Below are 13,340 nucleotides of genomic sequence, written 5' to 3' on the forward strand. Positions count from 1 at the left end.
GTCCAGCAGCGAAAAAAATAATTCCTTACAGTCCAACTGCGTGCTTCTCAATTGGCCTCGCTTGTGCGTAATGTTGTGCATCTTCGTGTTTCCCCCCTTGTGATTGGGGAGAGATAGTGTCCATCAACGAGATTACTACATATCTGGTTGGCTCTGGTTCTTACCTTTCCAAAATGGTATGGCGAGCTCCGAGAAGTCAAAACCTCGCGAAGCTACGTAGAGTGTCAAGGACCTAGCTACGCGGCGGGCTATTTTCCCGCTGGCGCGTTACGCATACAGGAAGGGAGAGTTACGCTCACAAGAAGTCCAGCATCCAGAGTTTTGGAGAGTTTTGGAGAGTTTCGGAGGAGAATGGCAATCCGATATACAGCAGAAGAGGTTGCAAATATGCTTGCGAGGGATGCAGGGGCAAAGGTTTTCATCGACGAGTCATCTTCTGATGACAGCGATCTTTTTTTGCCTGAGAGAGACGCGGAGGAGACGGAGGATGCGGCGGCGGCGGACAGCTACGCTGATAATAACGGGTATTTTACCGTGCCATACAATATGAATAGAATATCTCTGTGTATCATTTAGCTATCTTGATTAGGCTTACGTGTCCAGTGTTTGGGCAAATACAAAGGGGGTCATTTAGAAAGCTTTAGTCAGTGTGAAAAACAAGTAGCATTAGCATGTAGCATGAAAAAGAGAGCAAGAGAGAGAGAAAGCGCTTACTCAAGTGGAACAACACCCCACTACTTTTGTGTTGAATGGTATTTATTTAGCTTACCATATGATCTCCGTGTATAATTTAGCTATGTTTAGGATACTTATGTGTTCATTGTCTGTGCCATTGTCAGGGTCATGACAGCTTTAGTCCACGTGAAAAAAGGACAGCATTAGCATGTAAACAACACTTGAAAGAGTGCAGTTTTACTCGGTAAAAAAAAGTTGTGTGTAAAAATGGATGAAGGTAAATATATATGGACATAGATGTGTAGGTATCCGTCAGGTTTTTTTAATGTACTTTTGTGAGTAGATAGTTTCATTTTCTACATCTGAACGAAATGTCCTCTTGTTCAATAGAGTTGGTGAAGAAAAATGGCCTACCCCTGGATCCTCTTCTCAACCCACCCCATCTGGTTTGCATTGCCTAACGAGCAGGCAAAAGTAGGTTTTGGGTTGAATTACTGTCAAAAATAAATAACCATACATTTGTTGATTTGTATATGTGATGTATGCTTACTGTTTGCCTTGCTCTTTGTAGTGATGCGCAAGAGGACAGCAGTGATGAAGAGTTTGAGCTGGCTCCATACCCTTCATCACTGAGTATGCTAAGGTCATGGTCTAAACTTTAATGTATGTGTTTTATTTATATATACACATTTATTATTTTTGTTATTTCTTTTTCTGTGTGTGTGTAGGGAAGAGAGTCAGCACCAGCAAGGGCCTCTTCCTAAAAGGCCTAGACGTGCATCAGCATCAGCAAAGGCTATGTACTGCACGAGTGGAGAGGAAGATGAGGATGACGAGGAAAATCACCAACTACCGCCGCAGAAGCCAACACCGGCCTCGAAGGGATCGACATCCGGAAAGGCCAAAAAGCAGAGGTGAGAACAGTCATTGATACCCAAAGCCGATCAGTAACCAAGTAGCCAAATCAGTAACTGTCTGCCTTTTGCTTTTCAGTCAAGCTCCAGACAGAACGCAGAGTAAAGCATCCAGACTACGGAAAGCCACTGCTCAAAAAAGAAACGCCTCAACTGGAGTGGATGGGTGGAAAGACAAGGAAGAGGAGGACACGCCACCAACTGTCCCGCACTTTGTCCCAGCCAGAAAGCCAGGACCTGTACTGGACACAACCAAGTCCTGGTCGGTGTTAGATTTATTTCAGCTTTTCTTTAGCACTGCTGTTATTAACCAAATATTAAAAAACACAAATTTGAATGCAGATAAGCAGAAACGGGCAGGGAAAAAATACCCATGGAACCCTCTTCATTTGAAAGAGTTTTACGTTTTTTTAGCCATTCTTATATACACGGGACTTGTTTCGATGCATGAGCGCTCTGACTATTGGAAAAGAAGCTTTCCCTATGGCCACCCTTTTCCAGGGAACACCATGACCAGGGTCAGGTTTGAAACCATTGTGTGGACGCTCCACCTAAGTGACCCTGAAGAAGATGAAGAGAATGACAAAAAAAGAAGCACACAAGACTACGATCGCCTCTTCAAAATTAAACCTCTCTACTTGGAGATAGTAACAGCTTGCCAGGCCTATTTCCAGCCATATCAACACATCAGTATCGATGAGCGTATGGTTTCATCGAAGGCCCGCATTAGTATCAAGCAGTACCACAGAGATAAGCCCACCAAGTGGGGGTACAAGCTCTACGTTCTGGCTGACTCCTCCACAGGCTACACTTGGAACTTTTTTGTTTACTCTGGCAAGACTGTTACTCCTTCTGAGCATGGGCTCAGTTACAGCTCGGTGATGGACCTCATGCCCTTTGGTCTCCTCGGTAGAGGTTATAAACTTTATGTGGATAACTTTTATACGAGTCCGTTGTTGTTCTTGGACTTGTCTGCCAAGAACACTGCAGCATGTGGGACAATTAGAAAAACTTGCTCAGGCTTCCCATTGACGGCGCAGAATGACATGCCCAAAAAAGCCCAAAGGGGTGAAGTGCAGTGGCTGAGAAAGGACAAACTGCTGTTCCTGAAGTGGATGGACAAAAGAGAAGTGACTCTGTGCTCCTCGATGCACAAAGCGTACAGTGGCAAAACCATAAAGCGCAAGGTGAAAGAGCAAGGTGTGTGGCAGACGGCACAAGTCCCATGTCCTGATGCAGTTGTCGACTATAATAAGTGGATGGGCGGAGTTGATCTGTCTGACGCCCTTTTCAAATATTATCGTGTACAACAAAAAACCATGAAATGGTACAAAACATTTTTCTATCACTTTGTGGACGTTGCCATTGTAAACAGCCACATCATACACAAAAAGCTGGTAAAGGGCAAGGCAGATGGGACCAAAGCACTCACCCAGAAAGAGTTCAGGGAGCAGCTGGTGAAAGAGATGCTCATGCACGCTACAGACTCGTTACCATCCACCTCTGAAGTGGCAACCACGTGTATGCCCGTGTTCTATGCGGAGACGGTAAAAGAAAAGAGGAGATTCTGCCAGAGGTGCTCGGACTCTGGCCTGAAAAAGGTGAGGACTGCAGTGTATTGCCGCAAATGCCTTGTCCCACTGTGTCTTTCTGCCAAGAAAAATTGCTTTACAGCTTGCCATGACTCAAAGTAGGACCCTTTTATCTGATGTTTGATAGTTTACAATGTTCAGTATGTCTTGTTGAAATATTCTTATTTGAGGTTCGGGTTATGAGATTGGGTGTTTTAGCAAGATGTTAGCTTTTTACCTGACATGTTTTTTTTACTCCTCTCCAGAGGTGTCTGTAATATGTGGTGCCTTTGTCTCTGTTGATGGTACTTTTCCCCTGCTTCCTGACCTTCAGATTTCACCATAAAGGCACTTTTACCTTTGCACACACATGAGGCGCACCCCTCCAAACACCACCACACGGCGGCAGGCGTGGCTATCCTGACAGAAGTCCTAAAACTGTCAGGATAGCCACGCCTGCTGCCGTGGAGGCGTTTGGAGGAGTGCGCCTCATGTGTGCACTAAAGTAAAAGTACCTTTGTCTCTGTTGATGGTACTTTTTCCAGAGGAAAAAATACCATCAACCTAGACGAAAGCACTTCTACTTTAGTTGAAAAAGTCATAAAACGGTCATATTGACCACACCTAGGAGTAAGAGCTTGTACATTTATGTTTATTCAGTTACATTTTTGCCCTGGTTAATCCACGGTAGGCTACTGTTTGTTTTTCATTCTTTCGTAATTGGTTGTACATATTTTATGGTCATTGACAAATAAATTCTATTGTGAAATGTTTTTGAAAATATGGTGTTCATTTTTAGACAGGGAATACAATTTTGTGACCCAATATGTCCCTATAGCTAAAATATTTCTTTTCTGTAAAAACAATCCATATTAAAAAAAATTGTGCCAAATTTGGCACAATTTGGCACAGTTAGATTCCGCCTGGACTTTTTATAATATAAAGCATGTATATTATTAGTGTTTTGACCTACTGGTGTTTTGTTGACTGCAGGGACCACACATTATATTGATATTTTCCATTTCTGTTCTTATTTGCTTCAGCACAGACAGAGAAAGAGCATTTTTAGGTGCAAATATGTGTTTTTTTATTCAGGCGGAATTTTGATTTTTCTGTTTCAAACACATTTTTGCTGACAAACTGTCTTTTTTTAGATTATTTGTCACTTCAACAAAAAGCCCCAAGGATAAGCTTTATTTTGGTACCAAGATTAGCCATCTACCCCTTGTAGAGGCCGAGTTAAACCCCAATAAACACATATATAGCATTTTTGAGAAAAGGGCCCTAGACAAGAAAGGGTTAAAGTGACATATCCATCTGCTCTTTCAAATAGTGATGATGCAAAGTGAGCATTATGGTGAATTTATCACATAACTGTCATCCACAGTTTCTGTAGTGTAGTGGTTATCACGTTCGCCTCACACGCGAAAGGTCCCCAGTTCGAAACTGGGCAGAAACATTTTCGTAGGCATTTGGCTGCGACTTGGCGCTGGTAATCTGAAAGGCCTTGATGCAGTGAGGGAAAGGATATTCTGCAAAGACTTTGATGTGCCCCAAGCTTGCGCTGTCTCTTTGATCATCACAGGCAATCCAATGCAATAGAAAACTAGCAGGGAGATTCTTAGCAAACTGGACAAGGATCATCAGAACATTCAAAGATTTGGGCGTCTGTCTATGTGATTACTTGTCACCAAAAACCGATGAGGAGATTCCAAGCAAGCTTAACGCCTCATGAAATACATGTCCTTCCGAGTAACGCTGATCCAATAGCCAACGCACATGAAAGGCTCTGGCATAATGCTCTACTGTGAGCAACAAGATCTCTGTGTCAGGAGTAGGATTTGAACCCACGCCTCCATTCGGAGACCAGAAGTCCCCTTGCTTGGGAAAGCCTTCACCTTGAGTCTGGCGCCTTAGACCGCTCGGCCATCCTGACAGCTTAGACTGCTTTTGGCATTGGAATTTGCACATTTTGTGAAGTACTAGGATTGAAGCCAATTAACAGCACAAGCAGCAGCTGTGCATCTCAGAAGGTCGTTACAAACATCCTTTTGACTAGAAAATATGGTTTCTGCATAGTCAATTTAAGGTACAGTTTTCAAACAGAGGACAAGTCTGTAGCACTCCAAAGCCAAATGGAGGCATCCTTTGAACAAACAGTTTGGTTGAAAGATCGTGCAATGTTTTACATTTATTACGACTTGTTGGGATATGAACTCCACACACAGCAAATTCAATAGTGTTAAATTTACAGAGTTGTCATTTTCAGATTAAATTCTGACACTGTGGAGTAGAACAGATGTGCTGAACACTTTCTGTACTTCATCAGTCTCACTTTACAGTGTTTGCAATTGGTGCAGTGTTGGTGTCAAGTGATTTGAGATTTGACTGTACTCCTGAAGTGTATATATGAGGTTGAGTTGCCATGGTCCGCATCCTGACGTCAACACGTTTATCACGCCGTCTTGTTCAAACCAAGCCACACCTACTGGGACGTTACGCTTTTGGCGAAACTGGCGGACTTTCGTACAGATCTCCAACACAAAAAAAACCTCGATGAACTTCGCCTTCCAGGAGGACTCGGTAAGTTCATTTTTTTAACAACGTTTTGACTCTTATATTCTTTTTTCAATCTATCTCAATCTATTTCATCTTTGCATTCTCTATCTTTTTAACGTTTCAACGTTTGAATGCAATAAATTCCGAAAGGTGCCATTCTTTGTGTGACAAACGTTTGCGAAAATTACAACAAAATCTACTGTGACGGTAGATTTTGCTAATATTTATTGCAAACTACTGCGGGGACTGCTTTTAGCGACTGGAAGCTGTACTCGATGGGTTTAATGTTATAACATCGTGAATTTGAACGTCCTCACTGGGACTACCGACGTCTACAGCGAGTGACGCCGCCTTCCATGCTTCTTGTTCGGATTCAACATTTAAGCTAGCGTGAGTGCGAATGTGTCTGACTCTGAAAATGTCGAAGATGCAACCACACGGCGATTTGGGCGGGTGGCTCTGGTGTAATTAGTTACCGGGCAGTAGGGAAATCTTAATTTTGTCACTTCTGGTCTGGGACACAGTCTGCAAATATCTGTTGTCAGCAAACTACCGCGACTGAAAACATACGTGCTTGCTCTGTTAGCATAGCCGCGCTAGTGTAGATGACAATGAGCCCGCGGAAAATGTTTGCAAGCTGTCTGGATGTTTCGTGTGTTTTAGGCACCGTCTTCGACTGGCACTGCCCTCATTCAGGAGGAGCAGGGTGAGCAGAAACAACCGTGAGAAGAGCTGACAGGTGACTGTTTATATTAACGCAGGATATAAAGAGGTACATACATACATACAACACACTCGTAGCCACATGTACAGTGCAATTGATTGTTGTTTTTTTGCTTTCGAGGAAGATGTCCACAATGATGTTCAAAGTTGAATACCAGGGGAAGAAGAAGTACATTAAAATGAATGGAGTGTCATTTTCTTCATTTATCAAAGAAGGTAAAAAAAATAATAAAAAAACATTAGCCGAGCGCCTTTCATTATTATGCATGTTACTTCTTTATATACACATTACATGTAATTCCAGCAATGCGAAACTATAGGGAGCATAGCTGTTGTTTATTTGAATGGTGGGCAAACAGCTATTTTTTCCATGCATGAAGAGCTGTTTGAATAGATCCCAGATCTTTTATAGCGCAGATCTTTTTTACAAAAGCAATGCTCTATTTGTGAACATTGTTTTGACCCACTAACTATTATTATCTGCTTAATACATTTGCGTTGCCCACCAAAGCCTCAAGCGTGACAACACAGCGATCCCCCTCCATAGATTTTACTTGAAGTGAGTTGGGAAGTGATCCTATTACAATTATTGCTATGTTTTTGTTTTTAAACGACAGGCTTACAGTCAATCTTCTGGCATTAACAGCTCAGTAAGGCCACAATAATTTATTTCCTATTGAATACAATCGGATTACATATATTTCCACATTATCCAGCCATATATTAAAAAAAATGACTAAGCTATAATTTGCACCGTAGTGCACCGTAGTTGTATATACCTAAATAAAAAAACATTTCAGTTTTTTGATAAAATAGAAATGTATGTTTTGTCCTAGTATCCCTACTTTGGTATTTTTATTAGTCAAAGTTGTATATTTGTGATTTGTATTTTCTCAGCAAAAGAGAAGTTTGGCATTCTCAGTAACAGCGTGTATCTCATGGATGATAGTGGGACAGAGGTTGATGAAGACGTGTTTGCTGATATTGTAGAAGCAAACCCGAATATGACTTGGACAATTGTTGATTCCCTCTCAGTCCCAGGTAAGAAAAAAATATATATTTATTTTAGTACACTACACAACAACTTTATGTAAAAGCCTTGTCCATGTTTTTCTTTCTCCTCTTCAGATTCACCTGCTTCATCTTCCTGTACAGACACCCTGTCTCTCTCATCACACTCATCTGAGTCTGATCATTACTTCACATCACCAAAGCGGCTGAGGGTTGATGACAATTCCATAGAGGCGAAAGAGGTGAGATTGTATTCTGCATTTTGTGTACTTTGTGTGTTTAGTTGGATGATAATTTGATAACTTTTTTGAATACTTGTCTTTTGTACTTTTTGTTTAAAGCTTGTCAAAACGCTTTTGGAATCAAAGGCTGGAGGAGAAAGAATACTCCAGGAATACAGCCAGTCCAAAAAGATAACGGATCAAGTACGTCGGAAGCTTGTCAATATGGTCGTCGCTGATATGATGGAGAAGTACGGGTATGCATAATGCTTTTTATGTGCAGTATTTCTAGAAAACATGCGATTTGCGTGCATTTGTATCATAATGGCATGGGTCATGCTAATACAGTGTAAGTGTCATTCCTCGCTTTTTAGCTGGGACATGGCAGGAATAAAATGTTTAACATTTTGAGAGATTTTAAATATTAATGGTGAAGTAAATTAAATTAAGATTGTTTATTATCAATTCAGGAGCGCTCCACCTATGGATATCCGAACCAGATACGCTGTTGGCATTGTTGCACTTTTCCCTTCACTTAAAGATCCCTACTCCCAAAAAGGATATGTGAGTAGACATTTTCAGACAGTACATTTTATGAAAAATTGAAACAACGTTGAGAAAAAGGAGATTTAAATATGTCATAAATAACATCCCTGTTCTGTTTGTTTTTTTAGGAACATTTCTTTGACGCAAGCAGTAATGAGGGGTACATCGCTTGGAAGTTAAAGAACATGCAGAGGGAGCAAAGCCTTGGCAGGAGGAGCAGCAGCTCTACCAACACTAAAGAAAAGGGACCAGAGGTTGAAAGAGTGGTGGCTACAGCTGAGCAGTTAGAAGGGGACCAGTGTTTGGAGGCCATCTCTCTCCTGAAGCACAGCACAGACACCGAACAGATCTTCATGAAAATGAAACAAACATTCCAGTACAGGCAGACACTGATTCATAATCCTGAGAAGTCTAGCACCGTGTTCACAGTCTTCCCTAGATTCCTTGACACAGTGGGATTGGTGAGTTTTATATTTTAGTTATGTTTAGTTGGAACAAATGGTCACTGTGTCTAAAATCCATCCTGATCTGCCATGTGATTTCTTTTCCTCCCATAGGTCCAACAAGACTTCCAGCTGCTGTTTGGAGACGAGACCGCGTCAAAATTGTTGGAAAAGTGGGGGATGTCACTGAAAACTAAAATTATCCTAGAAGCAAACAACATCACCAAAACTCCCATGCTTGAGTCTCTAATCCATGCTGCTGAGGGGAATCCAGATGAAGATGTTTCGAGTAAGTTAACAATCAATCACATTTTGTTCATGTTCAACTGTTCAGTCATGAGTGATTAAGTTAAAATGTTTATTATTAAGGCTGGGACAGTGACATGGCCTCCCTGCTGCTGATGGTTTTTCTTCTGCCTCCTGCGCCTGGTGGGAAAAAGAGACCTGTGAAGATCAGTGTACGGGAAGCTGTAGATCGTGTTGTGAAGTTTCACAAGGTCAGTGGCTTAAGTTTGTACCAATGTTGGTCTCACAGCATTTCAGGTTGACTGCATCTTTAATAACCCAGCTGTTTTCTCAATCAATTCTTAAAGTGCCCAATGCGTGTACATTAATCACAAATGACGCTCAGTTTCTTAAGTTTTGATGTAGGCACACACTCCTAAGTTGTAGGACTAGGAAATGGTAAACAGTCACAATTGGTAAATGACACTACTGTCGTCCCATTAAATGTATATATTATACATAGAATTTTTCTTTATCATACATTTACTACATATTTATCATAATTTTCAGTTGCCAATTTCATAAAAAAGAATGTATATATATATTTTTTATTATTAAAAAAAGAATTATATTAATATTTGGGTTTTTTTTTATAGTCTGGCCGCAGCCTGGAGGAGGTGACTGGTGCAGACAAGGGGAGACAGCCGTTTATCCTGGCAGTTGGATCATCAAGAGATGGCATCCATGACTACTACATCGCGGTGGATGGACAACTCCTTCCTTGCAAGGCTAAGTCATCCCTGTCAGCCTTTGATGAACTTTTCAAAACACATTATGTGTTTGGCATCTCTTATGACCAGGCTCTGAACAACATGTACACATTTGTACAAACCACAATCTACAACATTGATGTTGGGCTTTGTCATGAAAGCCCAAGGGTGAAGGACATGAGATCAAAGGTCTTGTGCTAAGAGCATTCAAACATGGGTCTTCGGTGTTTTGTATGCAAGCAAACATTAAGTAATGTAAAGGAATTGGTTCGACATCTCAAGTTTTTGCATGCGTTTTATCCCGGCAAAAAGTTTCTTCTGACCTGTGATCAAAGTGGTTGTCATCAAAAATTTCAGACATATTCAGGCTTTAGGAAACATCTTAACACAAAGCATTGCAGTGGCAATCTAAATGATAGTGATAGCAATGATGATGAAGAACCAATCCCTCCTTCAGCTGCTGTTTGTGATCAGCATAATTTGTCATCTAGTTGTCTAATAGAACACGCAGAATGTTCAACTAGTGCTGCAAGTCACAGAAAAAATACCCAAGACATGTGTGCATCCCTTATTGCAAAACTTAAAAGCAGTGGTGTGCCAACTACAGTTGTTTCATCAGTTGTTGAGAATATGGAGGAGCTTGTACATGAAGTACACTCAAATATAAAACATGATGTTGCAAAGTTATTCCCCAATGATACAAACACACAGGCAACATTAAGCAATTTTTTTGAAACCCTTGAAAATCCATTTACACATGTAAATACAGAGACAAAATGGAAAAGGTACTTTCATGACAAGTGTGGCATGGTGGAGCCAGTTGAGATCCCACTTGGTGTGAGGTATGACATTAGAAGGAATAGGGCTTCAGGCAGATATGACCAAGTTCCTGTGACAGATAAATTTGTGTATGTCCCCTTACTAGAAACTTTAAAATTTATATTTTCAAACAAAGAAATTAGAAACTACCTTGTTCAATCTTGTGAACAGAGTGATGTTTATAAAGATTTTTGTGATGGCACATACTTCAAAGAGCACCCCCTTTTCTCTCAGAAAATGAATTCTCTTCAAATACAGTTATTTTTTGATGAATTTGAAACGGCAAATCCACTTGGGTCAAAGCATGGCATCCATAAGATTGGTAGTATATATTTTATTTTAAGAAATTTTTCCCCAAAGATAAATTCTGCCCTGATGAACATTCATCTTGTTTCACTTTTTCATAGTGACGATGTAAAAAAGTATGGATTCAATGCAATACTAGAGCCGCTGATGCGTGACCTAAAAATTCTTGAGAACAATGGAATTGAGGTTCCTTTCTCTGATGAACCTCTACATGGGACAGTTGCTCAAGTAACTGGGGACAATTTGGGATTGCACACACTTCTTGGATATGTTCAGTCATTTAGCGCAAATTATTTTTGCCGTTTTTGCTTAGCTGATAAGGATACTTGTCAAACTGTTTTCTGTGATGATGATGCAAGCATAACATTACGCAGTAGAGAACTACATGCTCAGCATTGCAAGGACATTAAAGAAGACCCTGCTCTTCCCTCCTCCTTTGGAGTCAAACAAACATGCTTGCTTAATGAGTTAAAGTACTTCAATGTCTCTGAAAATTATGCTGTTGACATAATGCATGATATACTAGAGGGCGTAGCACAACTTGAGATAAAGCTGCTTTTAGGCTACTTTTTGGAGAATCATATGTTATCACAAGAGGATGTATGTAGAAGAATCTACTCATACAATTTTGGCTATCTTGAGCGAAAAAATCGTCCAACTAGAATTAATTTGGAGCAAGCTGGAAATGGAATAGGACTAAATGCAATTCAGACACTTTGTTTGGTCCGTAATGTGCCCTTGATATTTGGAGATTTGGTACCAGAAGGAGATGAACATTGGCGACTATTACTGCTTTTATTGCAGATTATCAACATTATATTTTCTCCAAGCATAAGTATTGGCATGACTGTTTTCCTGAAGCATCTCATTGTTGATCATCACTGTCTTTTCAAAACGCTGTACCCAAATCGAAGATTAATCCCCAAGCATCATTTCATGATTCACTATTCCAGAGTCATTCGTAAAATCGGTCCTGTCCTTCACTTTTGGGTGATGAGGTTTGAAGCAAAACATCGTTTTTTTAAGAATACGGTCAAAAACTTTAAAAACTTAACAAAATCTCTGGCCCAAACACACCAAATGGCTATAGCTTTCCACTGGGAATCATTGCCTTTTAAAAGTATCAACTGTGGACCCCTAAAATCAGTAAAGCTTGCCGACATGTTAAATGGTGAAATGGTTGCCGAAAGTCTGCATATTGATATCGACTCTGAAGTAGATGTAGCCTCTTGGATCACTTGTTTTGGTACAGAATACCGTTCTGGCCTATTGGTTTGTTCAAAGCTAGAAAATGGCATGCCAGTGTTTAGTCAAATCAAAGATATTGTAGTAGTTGGAGAAGACCATTTCCTTGTAACAGAAGATTTTGAGACACTGGGTTTTGCAGCACATTTTCATTCTTACCATGTGCAAGAGATGAATGTCGATAATGTGTCTTTGCTTAAAGTTGACCAACTGCGTTTTTTTAAACCTTTTGACTTGCAGACAACATATGGCTTTGACAAAAATGATAATTTTGTTGTTCCTGTTCATGTATTTTTATAATACAGTATGCCACCTCTGAAGTAACCGAATGAAGGTTCAATAAAAAAAAGTTTTAATGGAAAGAAATTTAAACTGACTGGTGCTTTTTGTATTGGTAGCATGTGCTTTAATTGATTGTAAATTGTATATAATTTTTTTTTAAACTCCTATCAGTTGCTATACAACACCGAGTAAGATTCAGTTTTAGCCATTTGTAGTGTCCAATAAACACTAATTTGGAGTAAATATTAACACTCAGCAGTTGTAATACGACACCGAGCAAGATTAATTTTTAGTGTCCAATAAACACTATTTCAGAGTAAATTTGAACACTTTGCAGTTGCAATGCAACACCGAGCAAGATTACATTTGAGCTCTTTTCGGTGACCAATAAACACTTTGTTGGAATATATTTTAACTCTTTAAAGTGGCCACATAACACTGGGTTATAGTCATTGAAGTGCCAATGAGGGTACATTTTTACTCTTCACAGTGTTTAAATCTCAGTGTTTAAAAAAAACTCTATGGACAGTGTTAAATGTACTCCAACTATTTGGACCCAAATAAACCCCGAAATTGGTGTTAAATGTACTCCTATAGAGTTGAATATACACTGTCATTTTTGCTGTGCACCTTCCAAAACTACAAGCGCCCAACGTGGGGCTCGAACCCACGACCCTGAGATTAAGAGTCTCATGCTCTACCGACTGAGCTAGCCAGGCAAGCGTCATTAACCCTTTATAGGGTAAGTGACTACTTTTGGTCATCTCTGCACACTTTACATATGGCCTCTGCTGCACATCAGTAATGTAAAGAAGCGCGCGGTCCTCACTCAGCCAATCAGAGCAGATCACCCGACAGCACAGATCCCACCTCCGTGGCATTTGACCAATGAACACAGACCTATCGCTCTCTCAACTTACTGTTTTCTCTGAAGTCTGACAAAAAACGAAGTCTGGCTAAATGCATGGTACATTTCAATCAAGTAAATACGGTAACTTTGTTTACAGTCATTTTGTTTTACCACTGAAGG

At 40.3% G+C, this 13,340-nt stretch overlaps 1 long non-coding RNA gene across 1 annotated transcript; it reads left to right on the plus strand.

Moving 5' to 3' along the window:
* Positions 1-7,369: 7,369 nt before the first annotated feature.
* LOC306982798 lies at positions 7,370-7,926 on the plus strand. Its single transcript, XR_013794234.1, has 3 exons — positions 7,370-7,483; positions 7,571-7,695; positions 7,795-7,926. It is a non-coding gene; the product is annotated as an uncharacterized lncRNA (long non-coding RNA).
* The last annotated feature ends 5,414 nt before the right edge of the window (positions 7,927-13,340 follow it).

This window comes from Gobius niger (assembly GCF_951799975.1).
Source record: "Gobius niger genome assembly, contig: SCAFFOLD_58, whole genome shotgun sequence".
Classification (NCBI taxonomy): domain Eukaryota; kingdom Metazoa; phylum Chordata; class Actinopteri; order Gobiiformes; family Gobiidae; genus Gobius; species Gobius niger.